The sequence below is a fragment of the Taeniopygia guttata genome, chromosome 10 (genome assembly GCF_048771995.1).
Source record: "Taeniopygia guttata chromosome 10, bTaeGut7.mat, whole genome shotgun sequence".
NCBI lineage: Eukaryota > Metazoa > Chordata > Aves > Passeriformes > Estrildidae > Taeniopygia > Taeniopygia guttata.
The window spans coordinates 15,961,755-15,984,894 of NC_133035.1; the positions used below are offsets into that span (position 1 = coordinate 15,961,755).

General features: G+C 38.7%; 1 long non-coding RNA gene across 2 annotated transcripts in view; it reads right to left on the reverse strand.

The window, feature by feature from the left end:
• The window catches only part of LOC140684819 (uncharacterized), a 72,409-nt gene extending 62,448 nt beyond the window's left edge, over positions 1-9,961 (reverse strand). For both annotated transcript variants that reach the window (XR_012057625.1, XR_012057626.1), the window contains exon 1: positions 9,544-9,961. This is a non-coding gene — a long non-coding RNA (uncharacterized lncRNA). The remainder of the gene's footprint in view (positions 1-9,543) is intronic.
• Positions 9,962-23,140: the final 13,179 nt, after the last annotated feature.

Genomic DNA, 23,140 nt, shown 5'->3' on the forward strand with positions numbered 1-23,140 from the left:
GGCTCTTGAGAGCTTCTGCTTGTGGAAGCTGGACAAGGTTACATGTGCAGATTTAGCACCCAAATATCACTCCAGTCTCCTGCCTTCGCCCTGGCCCTGCCTTTTAAAGCAACAGACACTGTGGAAAAAGTTGGGGTTTTTTTTAAGCAAGAGCTGCCTTGTCTTTGTTAATCAAGACACTGAGTGCCACTCCACCACTGCAGCATTCCTGCTGCCCCAACACCACTAACTTCCCTCCAGTCCCATTAATACTATTAAAAACTCAATAACTTTTTCTGTCGTCTTCATTTAAATAATATTCCTCTATGAAGCGTAGCGATTAAAAATGCCTGTAAACTGTTCTATTAAAATGACATTTTAAAAGGCTTGATTTGAACATGGCTATGTCACTTAAAGTGGAAAAGTTTCTGTGAGTTCCCTTCCAAGCTGTTAAAGATTAGCTTGATGTAGATAAGAATATTCCCCAAACTCATTATCTGTCTTCAAAATGCACCTTAAGGACTACTTAATAAAGTCAAGGTTATGTGAAGAGTATTTCAGTGAAAACCAGTGAATGACTATTAATAAATCTGCATTACAGATTGGTTATTTTGTCTCTGTCTTTCATCTGAGCAATAGATGATCCTTCTGTTCTTTTATTTTTTTTTTAACAATAAGCATGTGTTGCCTCTTTCTACAGGTCACAATGAATCAGATGCAGCAGCAGTAACAGAGAGCATTTCAGCATGTTTACAATTAATCAGATCTAAGAAATGTAAAATATTTAGCAGAAGAGGATCACATATCTCTGACCAGTGCAAATTAAATTATAAGGATTCTTGATTAGGCCAAGCCTACATTTAAAAAGATCATCGTGCTACTCTTTGTATAACTGCATTTTTATTTCTCCAAAGTCATGTTTCCTATTTCTGTCAATGTTATGGGTATGAAATGTTAATCCCATGAGCTCTGGTGCCAGCTAGCAGCAAGTCCATCCAGAAGGGAAGCACTACAACTTCTTGAAATAGGAAAATTACTTGGCAGGATTCCTTCCTCAGACCTCCCCATCTGTTGCCCATAGCAATGCAGAGCTGCTGTTTTAAGGGTTAGACTGGTGGTGGAGGGTCCTGCAGCACCCAGTGCCAAGGAGTGTCACAAATCTTCATCCTCATCTCCTTCTCACAGAGCAGATTGGGAAGTTTCTGATGTCTAAGGGCTGGAATCTTCTCCTTGAGCTGGCCTCACGTCCCCACTCACACAGTGTGAGTCCTGTGCTGCTCTGGGTTCACCTGGGGAGCTCCCTCCCTTCCCCTCTCCTTGGGCAGGATCAAAATGTTCCAGGACACACTCATATGTCTCCCTAGGGATGGCCAAGGGAGTAACACAAGAGAGAGGAAAACTTAGCACAGGCAAGCTTGCTGGAAATTTGGAGCACAAATCTCAGGATGAATTCAGCCTGTCCTTTAGATATCTGAGTACCTCTAAGGTCTAAATAATTTTTAAACTATTTCTGGTTTCAGCAGAAAGCAGCCAACACAGAAGCTCACAGCTCTGTATGCATCAAAAGGAGCCCTGCAGATTTTTGCTGGATTGACTTGCTGGAAACTGTTGATTCATTCTACCTGGAACAGCTCCAAAATACAGTCAGTTACCTGTCAGTCAACCATTTCAGAGGAATTTGCATAACACAGATGTTTCCATATTTGCCATGCTCTACCTTGTGCAGTAAAGATTAGCCTGATTCAAGGCCAGGAAAAAAAAAAAAAAAAAAAAAGAAGAAAAAAATCTGTGTACATAATCACCAGCTGCCCCTTACCTTTAAGGAAGTCCATGAATTCTCTGATTGTTAATTCTGGACCCAGTGGTTTTTAGATAGGTCTATGTTTTTGTCATCTATTTATCTCATGCATTAGGGCCCTCAAAACTTATTCACATCCACAGGGATTTCCCCACACAACTGAAGTCCTGCTCAAGCCCATGCTCTAGACTTGCCAGATGGAAAGCATCTCTTGTCCAAGAGCCACATAGTTTATTAGCATGATGTTGAACCCAAGCCTCTCAGCAAGGTATTTTGCCTTGATTAGAGTAAAATTAAACCTATCCACACTGCCAGCAGAGACAAGCCCACCACAGCCTGCGTGTGCAAGCATAAACAATGAGAGCAGCAGCCAATTACCCTGAAAAGCCTTGGATCTGCTTTCAAACCACAACACAAATTCTAATGTTGTATTTAGGTTCTTCACTTCAGGGGATTTGCATATAAGTTTACATAAGTTATGGAAACTCTGGTAATTAGGAGACCTGCTCCTTATGAATCTCCTTGTTCCACTCCACAGATGAAATCTGGTTCACCCTGTGTTTTATCTTTAGGAAATTTTTACTCCATGAAAGCAAAGAGGCTGCACAAAAACCATCTCAGCCCTTCTCGTGCTGCTAACTTCCACTCTTGCTTGAAACTCAGAAACATGTCAGGGTGAGCAATTCCAGCACAAGTACTGGGACTTGAAGGGCAAAATTGCCCCCACAGAGCTGATGGATCCAAGGGAAACATCATTTTGTTAGCCACATAAAGGCCTGGCAAGAGCCTGGGAGAGAATAATCTGGAAGAAGGTGTAAACCTCCCAGAAGATCAGGAGCAGGACCTTGCAGAAATGCTGGGAGCTGTTGTCATTGCTGCCTGGGAGAAGAGCTGGGCCACACTGAATTATCCTGAAGGAGAACACTTTCCGTATTTTTTGCACAGATAACAGAAGATTTAAAACAGGTGAGTGGCATCATACAGCCTAAACCTTTTATTCTGTATTTCACATCTTCCTGGTTTATCTAAAACTCATGCTACATTGAGTGAATTAGGAGGTTGATTGAAAAGTACATTATATACTAGTTACCTGTGAGATGTGCACTTTAGAAGTGAAGGTTTAGGGGCAGAGGAAAGGCATATAATAAAGAGTAGTGCACTTTGAAAGGTCTAGGCAATGCTGCAAGAAATAGCATTACTTCACAGTTGTCAAGGCTCAGAAGTTTTATTACCAAGGAATTTCACTTTTGCCTCTTATTCTTAACACATTGACCAGTTCTGGGACTGAGAGGATTTGCTGATCTAATATAGATAGTGATTTCGTAGGTTTGTTCAGATTTATATAGACAGCACCCTGGGATCAGGAATTACATTTAAAATGTAATAAAATGTTCTTGTGCACTTTTACTCACAAATACTGTACTTAAAAAAGTAAACATCAAATAATCTCAGATATCTTTCAAGAAAATGTTGACATAGCTCCAAGAGCTCATACAGATGACTGAATAGTTTTCTGAGTAAACTTAATAAACTCATATTCTTATTCTTTCAGTGTACCATGAAGTGTCACATCATGGAGAAGAGAGAAAACTAAGCCATATAATTTAGCAGAAATCTATTTTAAACACATATTTCAACATATGAAGACAGAATATAGACATTTATGTAGGCATGTTTTTATACTACTTATAGTCTTAGTGTTTAAATAATGGCAGCATTTGAGCGTTTCGCCCACATAAAGAAATCATGTTCCCATTGCAAAAATTTTGTTCCTGCTCCTAAAGTGAGGCCTCAATCCTTTTCCACTCAGCAGCAATGTTACAATGATCTCAAGGGGCAGGATTTGACCCCTAATGTGCTCAGAAGGACTTTGTGTAAGTTGGGAGTTTTAGCACAATTGCTCCTCTAAGTAGTCAAAATGATTCATCTACATTATCTCTCTTTATTAAACAGTCATTTACCCTAGTGAGTCCCACTCAAGGGAATCTTTATTATTCAGACAAGCCTTTACAGTCATAATGACACAAAATATATATAGGAATAGTTAATAATACTGTTATTCCTATGTCTGTGGATAAACATCAGCTGGTAATTTTATATCAACAATCCATCAGAGCAGAGACAAAAATCTACAGCTAACATGAGCAGGAAATCCATAATAACATGCCAGAGATCTGGTGAATACTATTAAGCAAGAGAGACCACCATGAGGAAATAAATTTGGATTCTTAATGTATTTTGCACAAAAACATTAAATGAAGGCTTTCGTACAAAATTTAACAAAACAATTGCAACCCTTTCAGCCTATTGGAATCCAAAGTGGTGCCAAAGCTGGCAGCATGGCAGATATCCTCAACTTAAAATCATTAGAGGATCAAATATATACATATCTACATATATTTATATTCTCTATTCTGCAGGAGATAGATTTGTTAGAACCTACCCAAATCATGGATGGGACAATTGCTTCTCTCTCCAAGAGACAATGCAGCCCAGTAACATTGGGTATCTCCAGTCAGAATCCAACATTAAGTCTGAAGAAAGGCCTCAGGGAGGCTTTTCAGTGTCTGGGAATATCTACAAATCTTTAAAATTTCCATAACAATACCAGGCCCCCACTCCTAATCCAAGGGAAGGTGAAAGAAGGGAGTTTCCAATGTAACATCAGATTGGAAGCCCTTCATAGGAATGGGTGAGTGTTTCCACCTCCAAGGCACTTGTAGTTTCAGATGTGTTGGATGCTGAGAAAACTCCCTATCCTTCAACTCTAATTTGATGGAACAATATATATTTTTAGGATTTTTATATCGCTTCTAATAAAGATTTGTTGTGATCTTGAGGAACTGAACCACTGCATTTTGTGGGTTTTAAGCTGCTGAAGGACCAAAGTATCGTGATTTCTAAGGTTTTGTCGAGTTATATGTTTTTTTAAGAAAAGGAAAAACTTATCATCCCTCAGAGTCTGCTTTAGATACCAGAGGTCTCAGGACAGCCTCCAAAGGCACTGTCCTGCTTCAAAGCAGTGCAAAACATTTCATCTTGAATCTACGTTTTGAATCTACACCTGAAGCAGTTTGAGTGTTTGTGTGAAATAAACTAAATTTTTCTCTCTCCATCTGTTTTTGGACATTTTGTGCCAGCCCTGTGAGGTTCCTCGGCCATGTGCAGGTGAATTAGAGCTGCAGGATGAACACTGCAAGACTTTATGGAGTATCCTGCTCTTTGATCTCCCTGGTTCCTGCCCAGAGATGAACACAGCAAGCTAAGCACAGCAATTAGCAGTAACAGCTATTAACAGGCTCCACAAAAAGACACAAGTAGGTGGTTTACAGCTTGGCAGATAAAAACAAAGTGGGCACTTTCTTTTGCACACCACTCCTCCAGCAAGTTCAGGCTAAGGGACTAGAGAACTAACCAGCTAACCAGTTCTGGTAAATAAACCTCAAAAATATAAAATTTATTGTATCTGTGCATAGTCTCTGTAGCAGAGGAAATATTTTGTTAACAAAGTTCTTTTGTGAACAAAGTTTTTTGGGAAAGACCATATTTTACTGCATTGCTTTCTGAGTTAAAACTAAAGATATCAGTGTGGATGTCACCATAAACATTTGGATTTCAGTGCATGAGGAAAGAAAGGAAAATCAAGCACTGACTGCCCTGCAGAAGCATACCAGTTTCCATTGGCACTGCTGCCCAAGGAGAGGGTGCAAACAACAGAATTATATTTTGTATTTCTGGCTAACAGTTCACAAGGCTGTCCTCACCAACCACCTCTCTGAAAAGCCAAGGAGAGAACCGAACCCAACATTCTGCTGTTGGTTCTGGGACTCAGACCTGGACCAGAGGACTGAGTTAGCTCATGTTTCAAGAGGTTTTTCCCTGCAGATCATTCATTTACTTGGTCCAAGGTGTGCCCCCATCACAGCCCCTGCCTTCCCAAACACATCTCCCACTGCCTGGGAAACTGGAGCTGCAGGTGACACTTCTGTGCCGTGGTTGTGACAGATCACCCTGACTTTTCATGGCTGTTTCAACAGCAGAAGCAGCCTCCTTCCTGCCCCCCACAAGTCTGTAAATGATGTGGCCACATTTGCTTGTTGTTTTGACAAACAACACACACTGACTAGAATACCCCCACCAGATGATAGATTCACAAACGTGCTCGAACAAAAACTCATTTTTCTATACAAATACCAGTCCTGAGAGGCACCTCATAATGGTATTGCATCAGGGATATCCCCAAAGCAGACAGATTTCCAAATACATATATTTATATTATACATATATATATAGGAATAAGATGTTGGAAAGAAAAGAGGGGGAAAAAATAGAAAAGAAGATGTAATAAGTCAGAGAGCATCTAAGGATTTTTAGCCATAAGCTAAAATCAGAAAGCAAAACATGCATTAATCAGAACATTAAGTACAGACAGTGCAACATCAAGAACATTGCTACTGTACAGAAAGTCATGAATCTTTACAGATGTACAAGACATTTATATAATTTGATCATCTTTGGCTTTAATCAATCATATAGCGTAAGATGTAAAAATCTGTAGAAAAACAAAAATGATAATTAATATTTTTTACTTTTTGTCCCTGTGCACTCTGTGTGAGGACATTTTGAAACAGTTTAGAGTCACACACATCTGATTCCTCCTTTCCACACACATCTGATTCCAGTGCAGTATCTCCAAAGTAGCCAAAAAGTTGTGCTGGAAAGCCTGGCTGATGCGTAGAACAATTCCTGCATCTTGACCATGATGGTCGATACATCCTGAGGAAAGAGTGATCTAAGGCAAAGGTTTTGGCCAGTAGAACAATCCCTGCATGAACTTCTGGGGGAAGCTCTGGGACTTTTTAGGCACGGAAGCACTCTGGAGCGTGGAAAAAGGCAATTTATTACCAATTTCTTTCTCACTCTGGGCTGTACCAAAAGCAAATCATTATCCAACTTTGCTAAATAGTAAAAACAAGACATGAAACATGGTTAGGAGCACAATGAATTCAGCTATAAAAGGCTAAGGTCCCTTTTCTGAGAACCAAAAATCTGTTCCTGCCACTTTTCACATGACAGTCAGACTACATGTTTCCTCACTTTATCCTTTCCCCTTTATCCACATCCATGAAAGATCAAGAGTTGTTCAATTTCTCTGCTACAGTGCTGCTTCCCCAGGCTGAGAATCCCCTCACAAGAACACTTTATGATAATTTACTTTCTTTTCAGCCACTGACTTCAAGTACTTATTCTGAATAAATGGAGAACAGAACACACAGGTGCAGTACAAAATGTTGAGCTTTAGAATGCCCTCTTTAATGTCCTCTTCTTTTCTTTCCAATTAATAACTCTGGATGTTGTAACTAATCTAACTTGGATCTGGAAAAACCACTTAGCTCATAACCCTTAATTAGTATGTCTAGCATAGTGGAGATGACTGTAAATCATCAAAAAGTCTGTTAAGTCTTTTCAGAATTTTAAGTTTTAAAAAAGACCCTCCAGCTGAAGGAGTTTCCATGGCCTTCCTACGTGCCAGTATTTAAGATTGAGAGCTTCGGTGAGGTGGGAGTTATATTTAAAAATTCTATATACATTTCTATCAACTTAGCCTTAAAGGGACATTTTATACCTTCCTTGCGGGGAAAATGTGTTCTTGGATTCAGCTTCATTTAATCACCTTTTAGTCCAGCTCTTAGTGAAATTTCTAAGGGCATTGATTGCTTGAGGTTTGCTTTAATTCCTTCCTTCAAAAATGAGTCATGTAACCTGTTCACCACTAAGACTCATATTTGAGGGCTGACTGGGGAAACTGATAGAAGTAGATGTAGCAAAAAGATAAATTTTCCTTTCCCTCCCCACCCTTGTCCTGTCACTGAAACAGAGTACGGTTAAAACCTAAGAGGAAGTGGGTTTGTTGTTGTAACACCCTTTCTTCACATCTAATCTGTGGAACGGGTTATCTGATCCCAATTCTCCTGTTATTGCAGCGGGCACAACACAGATTGCAATCCAGTGGTGGGATAAAGAGAACATAAAACCTTCAGAAACATTTGTCAGGATTTTCCCTTATACTTACAGATGTTAAAACCCGAGGCACTAAAGCAGAGAATTCAACACATGCTAATGGGCACTGAGCTCTGAAATGATTTCTAATATTAATGCCTATAAAATAAAACTGATTTTTCTATAAACACATTTCTGTGGAACTTTGTCCACCATAAACTCTCCCTAATGCCTGTGCTTTTTAAACTTTATCTTCAAATTCTCGGAATCAGAATCACTAATACAGCTGCCTGACAATGAATATGGCAAATATATCCCAAATTGTATAACAGTTTTGACAAATACTTTTCTTTGTTTGGAAAGTGCTCACTTTAACCAATCAACACTCGTCATTATGTGTCTGGACATGCTAATCACCTACTATTTTTTCCATTCCCTGATTGCAAGTGTGCAAGTTATTGTAAGAAGATAAATGTGTGATTATACATGTGTTTGAATATTTCACAGATTAAAAGTTACTCTTGTATATATTCAGTGATTCAAAACCATGTGTATAAGTATCCACTGTCGGAATATTTGCAATAATTAATGATGTGATCTCCTTATATATACTAAATAAAAGCCAGCACTAGTATTCACAAAGATATCTGGAAATTTATTTTTGTTATTACTTAATTGCACTCTCATAATTATTTCTCAGCAAAGAGTGAAAGCCATTAAAAAAGGATATATATACCTTATCATGCTTAATAGATCACCATATCTCAATAATGAAAAAAGATTAAATAAGGACAAACAAACCAAAGGTGTGAGATGACTTTTCCAGCAGCATTAATGTATCAGTTTCTCAACTGTGTAAACTGGTGTAAATCAAGTTAGGTCAACAGAACAAAACCAGATCCAGACCTCTGTACCCTCTTTAAAAAAGCGCTTACACTTTCTGCTTATGAGTCTTAAAACACAACAGTACTTGCACCTTTTTTTTGGAAATAGAGAAGTGAGAAGTTGGAGAATTATTTTCTTTTTGTTTTTCGTAATTCTCTCTAAAATACCTCTCAAACTTTTTTTTTTTTTTTTTTTTTGCCTCTTGAACAATAATATGAGAAAGGTCAAATACGTCAAGTCAAAACTCTACCTCTAAAATACTAAGCAGTACAGCAGGGCAGACTTGTGGTGTGTTGGTTTATTAAAACATATATATTAATTTGGTTATTAGTCATAAAGGCCTAGAAAATTCACTTACTTCTTCAGACAGTGCAGAAATCAGTGGACCTCAACTGTCCTTAATTACTTTTTCAGAATGTGATAATTCTTCTCAATGGGTCTGACACCCAGAGAAGCCAGAGTAAGTCCACAGTCTTTAACACTTCTGAACTAAGATATATTTTCCTTACCCTTTCCTCTGCTCTCCCAAAACAGGAGATAATTAAATATTCTGTTTACAAACCAAATAGGCTGTTCTATACTGGCCCATTTTAATTACTGGCTGAATCAGTACATGAAATCTGCGTATCTCCATTGGAGAGGGGTTTATAGTGGCATCTGTTCTCAAATTTTAAAATAATAATTCCCTCTTAAAAAAAAAAAAAAAGATCTTCAGCACAACTGAGTTACTTTCACTTGAATAAATTAATCATAATTGTTGTTGAATTAAAGTCTCTTCCTTTGTCTTTCCAAAACTTCCACAGTCACAGTGAAGTTTTAGGTAATTCTGAATAGGGCTGAGCCAGAGCTATGTTTTTTCTTTAAAAAAAAAAATTACTTACAACAGAAGCAGCTCTGAGAGCCAGACTCTCACTCTCTCTCTTTCTCTCTCTGTTAGGCTTCATTTGATAGCTATGAACTGTGGATAAAGAATAAATATGGCTTTTCAGTGCCCTAGGACTCTCACCTGACTTATTTATGTCTGACCTGGTAGAACACCACTGACCTTGGAAAGTTTAATTGAGGCTGGGATTATATGGCACTGCTTGAGGCCACCTGAATTTAGAGGGTGTGACAGACACTTTCTCTCTCTTGCTGACTCTCATCTGCCAGGGGATGCACGTGTGGGTGCACACGTGTGTGTGTGCACATTTGTGCACCCCAAATTGAGCCTGGCAGTGGGGAAATGCCCTGGTGTGAGCTTGCAACATGCTGTGCTTTAAGGGAAAAGATTAGTACTGCCAGGCAGGAATGTGTTAGGGTTGCTGGACTTGGTTTTTTGGTTTGTGGTTTGTTTTTTGTTGGGTTTTTTGGTTGGTTTTTTTTGTAGGTTTGTTGTCTCTTTTTTCTCTTCCCAGCATGTTTTCCCTGAGATCTGATTTTTACAGTTGACTCTTAGCTTTTTATAACCTGATTCTGCCTACAAACAGAGAGCTTAAAGCAGGAAGGAGAAAGAATTATATAGACACTGATTATACATTTTCATGTATTGTTTTGAACATTCTTTAATTCAATTTAATTAAATTGTATTATGAATGCTGATTGTTTTCAGTCCTATTGGTTTTCCACAAAGTTATAGATACTTAAAGCTCCCCACATTTCAGTTAAATGTAAAGAGAGAGTGAGAGGAGGGAAAAAAAAAAAAAAAAAAAAGGAGGAAGAAAAAGGTCCATAAGACTGAAAGGTAGAATAAAATGAAATGGCATAGATATCCTGTAGCCAAAGAGAACTATCTTTCCTACTGGAGATTGTCCCTTGATGGATATAAAGAGCTCTCATCTGGGTTTCTTCAAGGCAGAGGCCAACAAATACGACATATTATGCATGGAAGCTTTTTATGGCACAGACTATTGTCCACTGGAGACCGGGCAGACACCACTAAGCAAACCTCACCTAAGGCCACAGACAAACATCAGGCCCCAAGGGGACTCCTCTCCCATCAAAAACACTCTCCCTTTCCCAGCCTGGAGCATATATTTTCCCTGTCATTCAAAGTTTATCAGTGCCAAAGCCTGGCTTGAGCCACACCGGTAGATGTGACCATTGAACTGTTGGAAAGGCTAAAATATTCCTGGATGGAAGCAGTCTGTGAAATGTCCTCAGAAATAAAACAACTCCATGGTGCCTTCAAGGCCAAAATTATCCATTCTATGCTTTATTTCTAATGTGCTGCTTGGACTGTGACCGTTTTCTGTTTGTAGGCATCGTAGGAAATGAAATGAGAAGGGGACTGCTGTTAAGAGCAGCCACAATTCCCCTCCCTCTCTCCAACAGGAGAGAATATATCATGAATCAGGATATATTTTATTATTTTTATAGTTCTATGCAGTGATGTAAAGCTTACCTGAGTCCCTAGCAAGGTGATACCAAGATCTAGACACGTTAAAATCCGGGCCAAGCAGCCAATTAAATATGTGCTGTTGGGAATTAATGGTCTGAATGCCAGTCTCTGTATTACTAAGTCCACAAAAATTGCCAGTGAGGGATAATTGCATCTGCACAGGAAAATATCCAAGATGGTGAAGAAAGCCCAACAGCAAAGCTGTCTGTGCTTGTCCTTCATTGGTGACACCCTACAGACATTTCAGACAAACTGAATTTTTTGAAGTCTCCAGCAAACAGAAGAGATTTTAGAATGAATAACAGAACCCTTTTCCTCTCTTTTTTAGCAATTCCTCTTTTTCCACGTTGCAGTGGCAGAGACCTCTCCACCAGCCAAGAATAACATGTGTTTGTGCAGCTGAACTGCTTGAAAAGGGCTGAACTCTGCATCACAAACCAGTTCAGTCCCTGCTATCCCAGAGCCCAGCTCTGAACATCTGAATACTGCCCCAAACCCAAACACTGCCACTGCTGATCACAGGAACACTTACACTGCTTCTAGCTCATTTTCTATCCAATTTGTCAGCTACCAGCCTTTATCATGCTCTCAGAACTTCTGGTCATGATTTCAGGATCAGTCTATGAATTACATATATATATATATATTATATATATATATATATATATATATATATATATATATATATGGAGTCTCATCATTAATCTGAAACTGTCAGACCTTGAATGCAAGATGATTTGCATTTATTTATTACAAATGGGAAAACAACACCAGTACAGATACACTTGTGAAGAACTAGAGACAATAACAAAAACCAAAAAATAGTGTCAGGGAAAAAAAAAAAAAGATTTTTTTTTTTTCTGTGATCCTTATTTATTACATTTTTAATAGAAAGTCAGTGGAGGTCTTATCTGATGTCATTTGGTTTAGGTTCCATGGTATTTTTTGTATTTGACCAAATTCCCTTATCTTCCCATTGCTTGTGTTCTGCTCTGCCAGCATCCAGCAAACTGATATACTTATCTTCAGTTTTATAATAAAGTTTTAGCTTCCACAGGATAAAAAAAGAAAGAGAGTGGGGAAAGGAAAATTGTGTCTGAGATACAAAACATATCAGGCATGTGTGAGTGTTAAGGCATCCAGCAGTTAACCTTCTTCTTATACAGAAACTTTAATTGTTAAAAGACATATACACATGGACATTTCCTTTGATTTAATTTTTAGTTATATGGTCAAATTGAGAAAACTGTAGTGATCTCAGGCACTATCCAGTGAATATTTTGAAGCAAGGCTGGTGATTGTTAGTTTTCTGTGATTGCAGTTAATAACCAAAGGTGAAAAGATAATTAGTAGTGACAATTCTGAGGCAAGGAATGCAAAACAAGGGCTAATGAGCAAGTTATTTTTCAGGCATCCATCTCCTCTTAAGAGCTTTATTTCTCACTCTGTCATGACACCTTTTCCTTCTCTTTCTTCCTTAGGTTTGGTGCTTTCTACAGCTCCTCCCTATCTCCTCACCACCCATTCTCTCCATAACTCTACCAAAAATGGCCTGAACTCATTAGGATCAGATGCCTCCTTACTTACTCTGCTTGTTCACTTCTTCTGCTCATTTCTTGTTGAAGTTGGTTTAATTTGGCTTGCCATGAGCACATCTTTTCTTGGGTTTACCTCTTCCTCAGAGCTCCCATCTTAAGCAGAGTCTCTTTCCTGTCAGTGCAATACAAGATCAGATTTACAATCAAATCTCTTCAATCATCCCTTTGCTTCTTCAGTTCACAACTAAAGCACATTTGCTAAAATTTGAGGATAACAACGTAACATTTTTGTCATTTTTTCTATAATTAAATAATAAATAATAAATATAATAAGTAAATAAAAAACAATCCATTTAAAATGCAGAAATCCAAACTAAATGGCTAAAGAGAAGGAAGGAGACAAAGAATGAGAATATGAGGCAGAATCCTCCCTGAAATAAATGTCTCATCACCCAAAGTGTCTCAACACCAATTTTAAGCACCTGAAGATCTGCTCCAAGGTTGCTTTAAAATGCTCTGATAAAAAATACACATCAATAAAACTGGGAAAACAAAGAACATGGCCTTAGTAGCTCAAGCTGGGATGGATCTGGAGAAAGGGAGCTAACTGCCTTATTATATAGATGTTATACTTTGACAAAATGTGACAACTACACCTTTTCATTTCCCCAGTGGCCTCCAGGAGACTTAAGATTTAGTATCCTGTAGAACACTTTAAACTTGAGAAACTTCTTATAGTTTCTTATGAGTCCTGGAGGCTGTGAAAGAGATTACAATGTTTTATATTAACTTCCCTCAGCTTGCTAGAGATAAGCCAGTGGCCTGATACCAAAGTCTTCTCCTTGTCAGTGATCTGCAGTGCTACATCTGAAACTAAAGTCCTTTCCCTCCAAGTCAGAAAATGAGCCATTTGCAACAGCAGCTCCACTTTTTTTTGGGTTTTTTTTTCAGAGCCCTGCCAAGTTCCAGGCCAAAAGTGTCAGCATTGCCACGGCTTCTGCTCTTGTGCAGCCATCAGTTTAAAATGTGCAATTTCCATGCACATCTATGCTGGGCTCAGTGAAATTTCAATCCCCAGGACAGCCGAGGCATGGGGAGATCAAGTCTGCTTACTCTGCTTCAGTCAGACTGACTGAAATATAAGAAATAAAAAGGAAGGAGTTGTAAGACAGAACAACAACAAAAAGTTCTTACATTTCCCCCATCCTTCCTTTTCCCCCACCTGACAGGGTCTGGTAAAATCAGTTGGAATATTTTGTTGTGGGGTGGTGATTGTAATATTACCTGCACATCATTCTGCTGTCCTCGGAGGAAAGTGCACAGGATTTTTGATATCTGAACACACAGTGTAAACAGATTCAGACCTCCCCAATGTTCCTCAGAGGAGACAATTTGTTGTGAGTCATCTGAGCAAGAGAGGTCATGTCTCTGCTGCTCGTTGTGCTCTCTCCATTCCTCAGTTTCAGCTAATGAAGGAATATTAACAGGTACTAATATAATATATAATCTACAATGGGTACTAATATAACAGTTAATATAAAAGGTACTTCTTGAACCCATTTTCTAGAGACTCACCTGGAGCCTGGGGAATCCTTCACAAGTCAGAATGAAGTGCTTTGAGCAATTTACTCACTGCTCCTAAGAGATCTATGATCTATTGAAACAATGCTGATTTCCTCATGTCCAAATGTCAAAGACCAGTCCTGACATATTTATTTTCCTTGTCATGATGTCTCTCAAAATTATTATGTTCTGAGAAGAAGAAACATCACCAGATACTCTTGATTGGTGCAATGAACCACCCACAATGTCTGTTCTTCCCAAGCGTCTGAAAGCAGCACCAAACTAGAGAGAGCATTAAACTAGCACAATGTAGCTCCTGATGCATTAAGTTTATGAGATTTTTTTTATACCTACAGTGGAGACAAAATAGGGATGTCTGTCCCTGTACAACAAAAAGCTCAAAGGATCAATTACCACTGGCTACTGTTAACTCCAAAAAAAATCACAATTTTGCTAAATCCTTCCCATAAATTAGAATTTTCATCATTTACAAGTAGGAAAATTTAGTTCTGGGTGGTGTCTTAATCTCTATACCTCAGGAAATTTAAATCCTTGCATTAGTCTTTTAGGCTAAGGATTTCCTTTCTGAGGAAGTGGGAAGTGGCTGATAAACATCTTGAGTTGGAAGACCACAAGAGAAACACAACACCATGGAAGCATTGAAGGAATCCAGAGGAAGTTCTGGGTTGTCAGGTTGTGAGCTGGTCCTGCTGCCCTCTTAGTTTAAGATGCTCCAAAGAAGTAAGGCAAACAAGTTGGGTTTTTTCATTAAGTCACTTCTGAGTGTGTTTACAGTCTCACATGGAACTTAATATCTACCTGGGCTTGTACAGATCAAGGCTGCTTTTTATCTAGAGCTTCTGGACAGTTAATATTCTTCAATAAAATCTCTACCATGCAGAAGTTACTCTGAAGTTTCTCCCCTTTTTCTCATGCCATGTAGAAAAAATTAAGGACTTGCTGAGCAGATAGCACAGATCAGATAAAAAACTTTTTTTGTTGGGGTTTTTTTTATTTGTTTTTTTTTTGTTTGTTTGTGTTTTTCTTGTTTTGGGGTTGATTGTTTGTTTGTTTGGGGTTTTGTTTTTGTTTTGTCCAGCTAAGGAAGACAAACTACAAGGCCACCGGTTGAATTTCCTGGGGGTCTTTAGTACATTTTTATACAACACTGCCAGCTTAAATGTTAAGATCCTAGAAATTCAACCAGCATGATTTGTGGCTACTTGGTCAAAATCCTTTGGAAGTTCAAATTCTTTGGCCTTTTTTTATTTCCTGTCTTTATATTTTCTCATGTATCTAATTTTCTTTCAGTCCAAGAAAATGATTCCATTTGAGATATTGCAAGAGATGTCCAGTTCCAGCGAGGTTTTCCAAATTATTTTGGCTTGGGGTTGGAACTTAATGATCTTTAAGGTCCTTCCAACCCAAACCATTCTATGATTATCATTCTGTGATCCGCAGAACATTCACCCAGACATGCATCAGATAAACTTTACAATTTGAATGTCTATCAGATTATCACAAATACATCTTTTTACACCCATAATCAGAACTTTGCATGTGAAAATAGGAAAAACAAACATACTGACGAGGCAAAACTCTGTACATACACATGCAAACAGTTACTTCATGTAGCCAGACATAAATCCAAAGTCCATCATTCAGACAAATAATGTGTCAGTCATAAATCCCGTTTGCAATTTTTCATCACATTAATAGAATGGAATATTTGTGCTTGAGTTGCTTTACTTTTCAATGACTATTAGACCTTGAGGAATGCTTCCCTCTGTGTGGGCACATGGACACACAGCTATGCACACGTGTCAATACATAGACATGAACTTCTGTATTTTGCCCTCCAGCCTTTTCTTGGGGTATTTTTTGTGCTTATTTACTATTCCCCCCAGCCTGCTTTCTTTCCTCCTCAGCCCTCTAAAAACTTCACCTTCAATTGTATGAGAGACACAATGTGATTTACAGTGTTAAGAGATTTTAAACAATACATTTAGTGCCACTGGGGGCCTAAAGCAACATCCTGAAGCAACAGGCTATCTCTCCCTAAGCTTAAAAATTAAGATTCACTGTGGTATGAAGGTCAATGGGAGACTAAAGAAAGGGCAAATGGTCTGGTATTATTACACCATGTCTGAACCAAGCTGGCTGTCCCAGCAAAAATGTGTCAAGCAATATAGACAACCTATAGATATTAATTTCTTCTCTGTGCTTCTGCCAGTGCTGCATTTGAAGAATTCTGCCAAAGCTTTTATTCCCAAAACTCGTGTTTTGTACTAAATAACAGTCTTTAATAACAACTGTTTATATTTTCGTGACATCAGAAAAAAAACATGTAATAATGACCTATGGAAAAATCCTCTTTCCCAAGCACAAATTTTTAACATATCCTGAAACACAGAAACTGAACCACAACTGTTGCTGACAGCCCACAAGAAAAGGTCCTTCTGTGGTTCCTCCTGCTCTTCTCCAGGGCTGTGCATCCAGCCTGTGGCTCCTTCCTTGATGGGCTTTTCTTCTCAGGACAGCTCATAAAACACACAGAGGACCAGAGGAGCCAGCAGTGGTCATTTCTGTATGTTTTGGCCCAGTGTAACAAATCTAAGAGGCCAACCCACATGATTAATAGCAATTAGAGGTCAGAACAGTTGAACTCAAAGCTGCAATGGAAGATTTTGACTGATGAGAAGAGACATCTCCATTTGGACATCTGATGGGTTTACTGTCCCAGATATCCATCCTACTCATCCTTCCACAGATTTGTGAGCTGTGGAGCCAATCAGCTCCTAACCCACTGAAGTTCAGCACACACTGCTTGAACACCAGCTGAAATGGGTGATGATTTACCAGAAAATGCTGTGCTGTAAATGATGGCATGTCAGGCCCTGACTGACAAGCAGTATAAATATCTTTGCAGAAGAGGCACAGCTGGAGGCAGTAGCCTCATCAGACGTCCCAAGCAAAGTCATTTTGTCAATCAAAGCCTTTGTAAACAGACCTACAGAACAGGATCTCAGCATTTGAAACTCACTGTTGTCAAGAGATAGGACAAGACCCCCGAAATCCTGCAAGTTTCCTTCAAATATGGCTAAGTGGGAGGCAAGGGGGGTTTATCCATTGTTCTGACCCCTTTCAGAGTTTCAGTCTAAGGGGTCTGTCCTTTACCAGGGAGCTCTGGTCAGAGACAACACAACACCCAGCAAAACCATCTGAACATCCCTCAGAGGCTTTCTGCAAAGGGACAGAAATTAAAGTGAGACAATAAAAATAGGTCTTTCCCACTATCTCACTGCTTTCCCCTTCACTGGATACATCACTCTTGACTCAATTATGTAATAACAGCAATAATTAAAGTAAAGGGGTTGGGGAAAAAATAAAAAAAGGGCTTTTCTTATATTTTTTGCAAAAAAACCCCACTTCTATAATAATGTTAGCCACATGTGATCCAGTGTTAGCTGCCAGACCCGAAAAAAGAGGAAAAAAAACATAAATAGGAAGGTTAACACAATTCTGGCTGGGTGGGGAAATGAGAAGGCCAAATGTACATTAGCCAAAGAAAGAAAAATAATATCCCAGAAAATGAATAAGAGATAACTATCCTCAGAATAATACTATATAAATACATTTGCTGTAGGTCACATAAAAGATTCATGGCACACACATGTACAGGTCAAATTACCTTTAAATATTAAATTTCTTTCCAGCAAGGAAGAATTTCAGATTTATTCTGTTTTCATAAAGAAAAAGGATGCACCCCATGCATTATTATTTGCTGACAAATGACAGCTTCTGCGTTTGCCTGCAAAATGCAGGTTACAAACTGCCCTCTTCATGAGCAAAAAAGGAAAAAAAAGGAGTGAATCATCATGAAATTCATCTCTTCCCCAAGAATTTCCTTTTTTCTTTTGGCTCATTAAATCAATATTTTCCTATTGTGGATCTATAGAAGTTAGTATTGGAGAACACCTATTGAGTCACTAAAGTACTCCATTCCCTGCTAATGTAATGCTAATTTGCTGCACCACTTTTTGGTCAGTCTGGCTTTTAAAAGATTCAGCAACAAGGTCACGTTGTTCCCTGCAGATGTGATTCCACCCACACCTCAATGTTCAGACACTTTCATGTTAACAGGTCTAAGCAGGAATAAGAGAACCACAAAAATTTACAAGATAAAAAAGAGGTCTGAACTCAAATCTGGGCATGAAGTGGCGCAGAGTGGTAAATCTGTCCAACAACTGTAGCAAACCAGAACTACTGAATCTGTGGTTCCAGTTTGGCCTTTATCAGTTGAAAACAAATGTGTTAATATCTCTTGCCTCTTTGATGGTCCTTTTGGAGTGAAAGAAATGGTAAATGGTATTGCCAAATTCTGGGATATCAAATTTTTATCTCTGTGGTTCTAATGGCACTTGTTTAGCAGAATAAAACCATTTCTGTGGTTATTTTCTCTTCCTAGAGAGTTTAAGAGGTTTTTTACTTTCCACACCTACTCAAAACTTTTAGACCTGTTTACTTTTAGAGTTTTGAGTCATAGGGGTCTGGTGGATTTAGCAATGGTGAACTCCATCATTTCCCTTTCTCCCTCCAGTAGTTAGAACCAATATTTCTAACTGCAAAGTGATTATCCATTATCAATTACCCTTCTTTGCTGCCTGTCTGGCAGGGTCTAGGGAAAACCTCCTCCCTAGTCTATGCTATGTACCAAAAACCCCTTCCCAGCAAGTGATTTCATCAAGTCTTTAGCCACTGGCTTGCAAATTAGGACCTATTTGCAAAGGTAGATCCTCCTCTGGCTCACCACATTCTTGGTGACATCACCCTGCTGAAGGTAGCACCAATCCAACCAGCATTATTTCCTTAGGATTCATTTCAGTCATGGGATGTCCTTCATTTGCGATTAAAACCCTGTTGAGATTTCTTGAATCTGACTTTTTGTACTGATTTAAACTAACAAAAATAATAAATACATTGAAGTATACCACTTCAGCCAGGAATTGTTAGACATGGGAGCTTAAAATTCAGAGCCCTCAAGCCTTCATTAGACCAACAGAACTCAGTGGTTGGAGGGACCCACGGAAGGCAAGTACCAAAGAGGCGTGTTACACACAGGTGTAAATTTGTTTTCCTTTCACTGCAAGTGAATGCTCAGGGGAAAGTGTTTGCAGCATGAGTCCAGCTCTAATTTCAGTAATCCCCACAGCTTCTTCTGAGGGCAGGAAAGCCATTCTTTCCATTCATGGCATCGACTTTTTGTTGCCTCCATGCTCCAGCCAGTCCTGCAGACCATCTGGCAGAAGTGAGCCAGCTAACCTCATTTTCCAAAGTGCACACCTCACCCTCTCGCTCCAGCTGCTGTCCCTCTGCCCTAGGACACAGACACAGGAGATTTCTTTCTCTTTTCTCCTTCTTTTCTTTTCTTTTCTTAGTGGTGACGCTTTAAGAAGGATAGTGTCTATCTTTCTTACCACAACCCCTTGATCTCAGTGTGCTCTCTTTTCCCTTTCTTTACCCCCACCCCTCTCCCCACCTGCTTTGTGTTTTATCTCTGCCTGTAAAGTTGTGTGATTATGGATAGAAAAGTCACCACACAAACAGGATAGAATTTACCACAATGGCTGTTTTGTTCATATACATTTCACTGTCTGTCTCCTGTCGGAGCATGGCTATCATCTTCTACTAACAATATCCCTGGGTAAATGATAAAGTCAACTCTGGAGTAAAGCTAGACGTTTTATCAGCATGTTCAAACTATCCCGTTACAGCTCTGTACTTGCCAACTGCACATCCTTTTCCTACACAAAGACTCAATGCACATTAAAAAGGCACTTATTGAAGGTGGTGTTTGTTTGCAGAGAGGGTGTGGATCCTGATCACCATGGCAGTCACTCTCCATGTTTTTTCTCTCATCACCCAGAGAAAACTGGGTGATGCAGTTGTGCTCTCTGACAAGTTCTTGGCTCAAGTTTGAGGTTACTTTGCTCCTTGCCAGGTCATTCTTCTTCATTCCTCTGCTGATGCTAACTGATGGATTTCCCCTAAGCTGACGACAAAGTTATCTAATGCCTCACTGCAGGAGAAAGTCACTGCAGACACAAAATAAAAGATTGGAGGATCTGAGATCTCTGTTGGCTTGTATCCTGAAGCCAGAAGAAATTAATAACAGGGGACCCTAATATATTATCCATACATCAACAAGCAAGAAGATTATAAACCTCCAGAAGACTTTCCCGCTCTCAAATTTGGCAATCACATTAATGCTGTGAAACAATCCCTAAAAAACAGGTTGCATCCACATCTTGCTAGGCTAGGATTAACAGCCATCTGTATTAAGTTTGACCTGTAGCAAAAAGTAGAGTTGAGAAGCAAAGGTGGTCCTTAAATTCATTTATTTCTCTCTTAAACATCAACAGCAGTTAAGGTTCGTGAGTTTGGATGCAACTGCTGTACTTTGCCCAGAAATGCTCTTATGTCCCTCCAAAGATGGGATTGGGGAGGATTTCTCACCAACTTAATTCTTTTTTTTGTGTACAGTATCCCTTTCTCTCCATCCTTTTCCTTGTGTGCCTTTAAAATAAAGAGCCTTTGCAGAGGAACGGCTCTGTGTTCTGAGTTTATATAGCAGTTAGTGCAACAGGACCCTAATCCTGGCCGGATGTTTAAGAGATTAAGGAGAGGAGGAGGATGCCTGTTTATACAGAAGGCTTTCTCTTGTTAGTCAAATAGAGAGAAATTTTCCTATTGGTTTAATTCTTAACTGTTTTGACCTCTCACATTAGGGTTAAATTTGCCCCTTTGTTCTATTGCAAAGTCAGACACTGTGAGAAGAGATGAGCCAACTACTTAATTTAGTTTCATAGGGATTGGTGCAGAGGTTTGCATTGCTCACAGTTTCCTGCTTCCCACATCCCAAACTAATTCCACTTCAAGCCCAGTGGGAGCTTAGCACCTGAATGAATATAATGTCTCAGAAGTCAAATAAATAAGAAGACAAGAATGAAAGATTGAATTTAAAGGGAATGAAAAACATTTTTCCTTGTCTGAGGATGTGAACCCTTCCAGTTTTGCCTGAACTTAATATTATTGAGCAGAAAAAGAATGCACTGTAATGATTGCTTATCTCTCTCTTTTCTCTATTTCCCTTGAACAGTGGTTGGGAGTTTTCATTTCCTATGTCATTTATAATGTGCTGAGTTTTGTGGTTTTGTTTTTGTTTGGCACGTGCGTTGTGAAAAGAAGCTCTGCTACAGATTGCATCACCTTTTTTCATCCCAACCAACATTAATGATAAAACTACCATTTCTCCTTAGATTGCTCCATATTCTGATCAGGGCTGGATGAATTGAATAGCTATATATGAGCTATAAAGCTCTTTAACATTTGGTCACAGATCTGAATCCAGTTTATATCAACAGTAAGCTTAGGCAGAATAATGTCTCTAATTTTGAAAGCATACACACAGTGAAAAACTGTTCCTAAAATGCTCGTTTTATGGTAATTTTAGCAGAAAGACAGAAAGACTGTGTCATAAATACTTAATAGGTCAGGATTATGACACATTGGCAAACACACATGTTGGATGTGCTCAACAGTACATGCCCTGTTCTGTTCAGTATCTATGAATGTTCATCTGGAATTGAGGAATTATCACAATTTTTCTCCTTTTTTCATCCTGGTCCTAATCCAATTCCTATAAATGCCCTATTAACCCCTTGCTGTGACAGTGACCAGGATGTTGAACTCTCCCCAAATTTGTCCCAGTGAAAATTTTTATTCTTCATTTAATATTTTATCCTCAGGACAAACCAGCTCTTATCCAAAATCCTGCAATTTGTGACAGCAACATTTATAAGAACCTTTCCTACTGTATCATCTTTTTAATATGCGTAACAAATGCTGTACCATAATTGTCTGACTGTCCCAGGTCATTCCTCCTGGGGACATTAGAAAAATTTAGATTGAAGATCCACACTGAAGTGTTTCCATCAAAGCAAGATGAAAGGTTCCTGCAGTGTTAGATGCTGTTCTGCCTCTGCCTCGCCTAACAAGTGGCTTTAAGACTAAGCAGCTGAACACATCTGGCTTCAGTCACCTAAGCTTGCAGGTCACTGGATTGCTCTTTCTGTTGTCTTTTGCCATAAGGATTTTTCCCAACCAGATCGAAAGCTTTTAAGTAGCTGTATGTTTGTGCCAAACACTAATTGAATGAAAGGGAAAGATGTGAGCCAGATGCAACAGGCTAAATTCCCTCTAGAAATTAATGGAGTTGCTTCAAATTTAAACCAATGAATCTCTGATGAGGATCAGTCCCAAGAACCAACATGACTTATTGAAAAATTGATACATCCTTATCTGAAGTTAGAGAAAGAGCAGAAGAAAAATATGGCATACAGATCAATTAACCTTTGATTAAAGATACCTATTTCCTATTACAAACAACACTTTGTATTCCTCAGTTCTCCTAATGAGTGGAGTATTTTGCAGAAGTCAATTTATGTATTTTGCTGAACATATTATGCTTGAGGGTCTTTTATCTGATTTTTTTTTTTTATATCAGTAAATTGAAAATTTTGCCCCTACATGGCAGCTTATGAATCCATGTTTATCTTCCTCATTGTCAGCAGGCACATGGATCACTCCTTAAGGATACATTTCATTGGAAGGCAGCAGTCAGAAACAGCGAGGGCTCAGAACATATGTGGACTTGAAATACTGGAGAGATTTCACCAATATTATGATTATAGTTAAATCTGTAAAGAAATAATCTCCACAGTGGTTGCTATTTGCCTATGGTGTTCCCAAATTGAAGGCAGAACCCATTTGGATGCATAACATAAATTTGTGAATAAAAGTATAAAAAATACATGGATTTGAGCAGGAAGATTTCCCATATTTAGGAAGGAGTGCTATTTTATGTTTCTTTTACAATTTCAAAGTGGTTTTAACATGAGCTGAGTTTTCAAAATAAACTTTTATTATGAGTCAAAA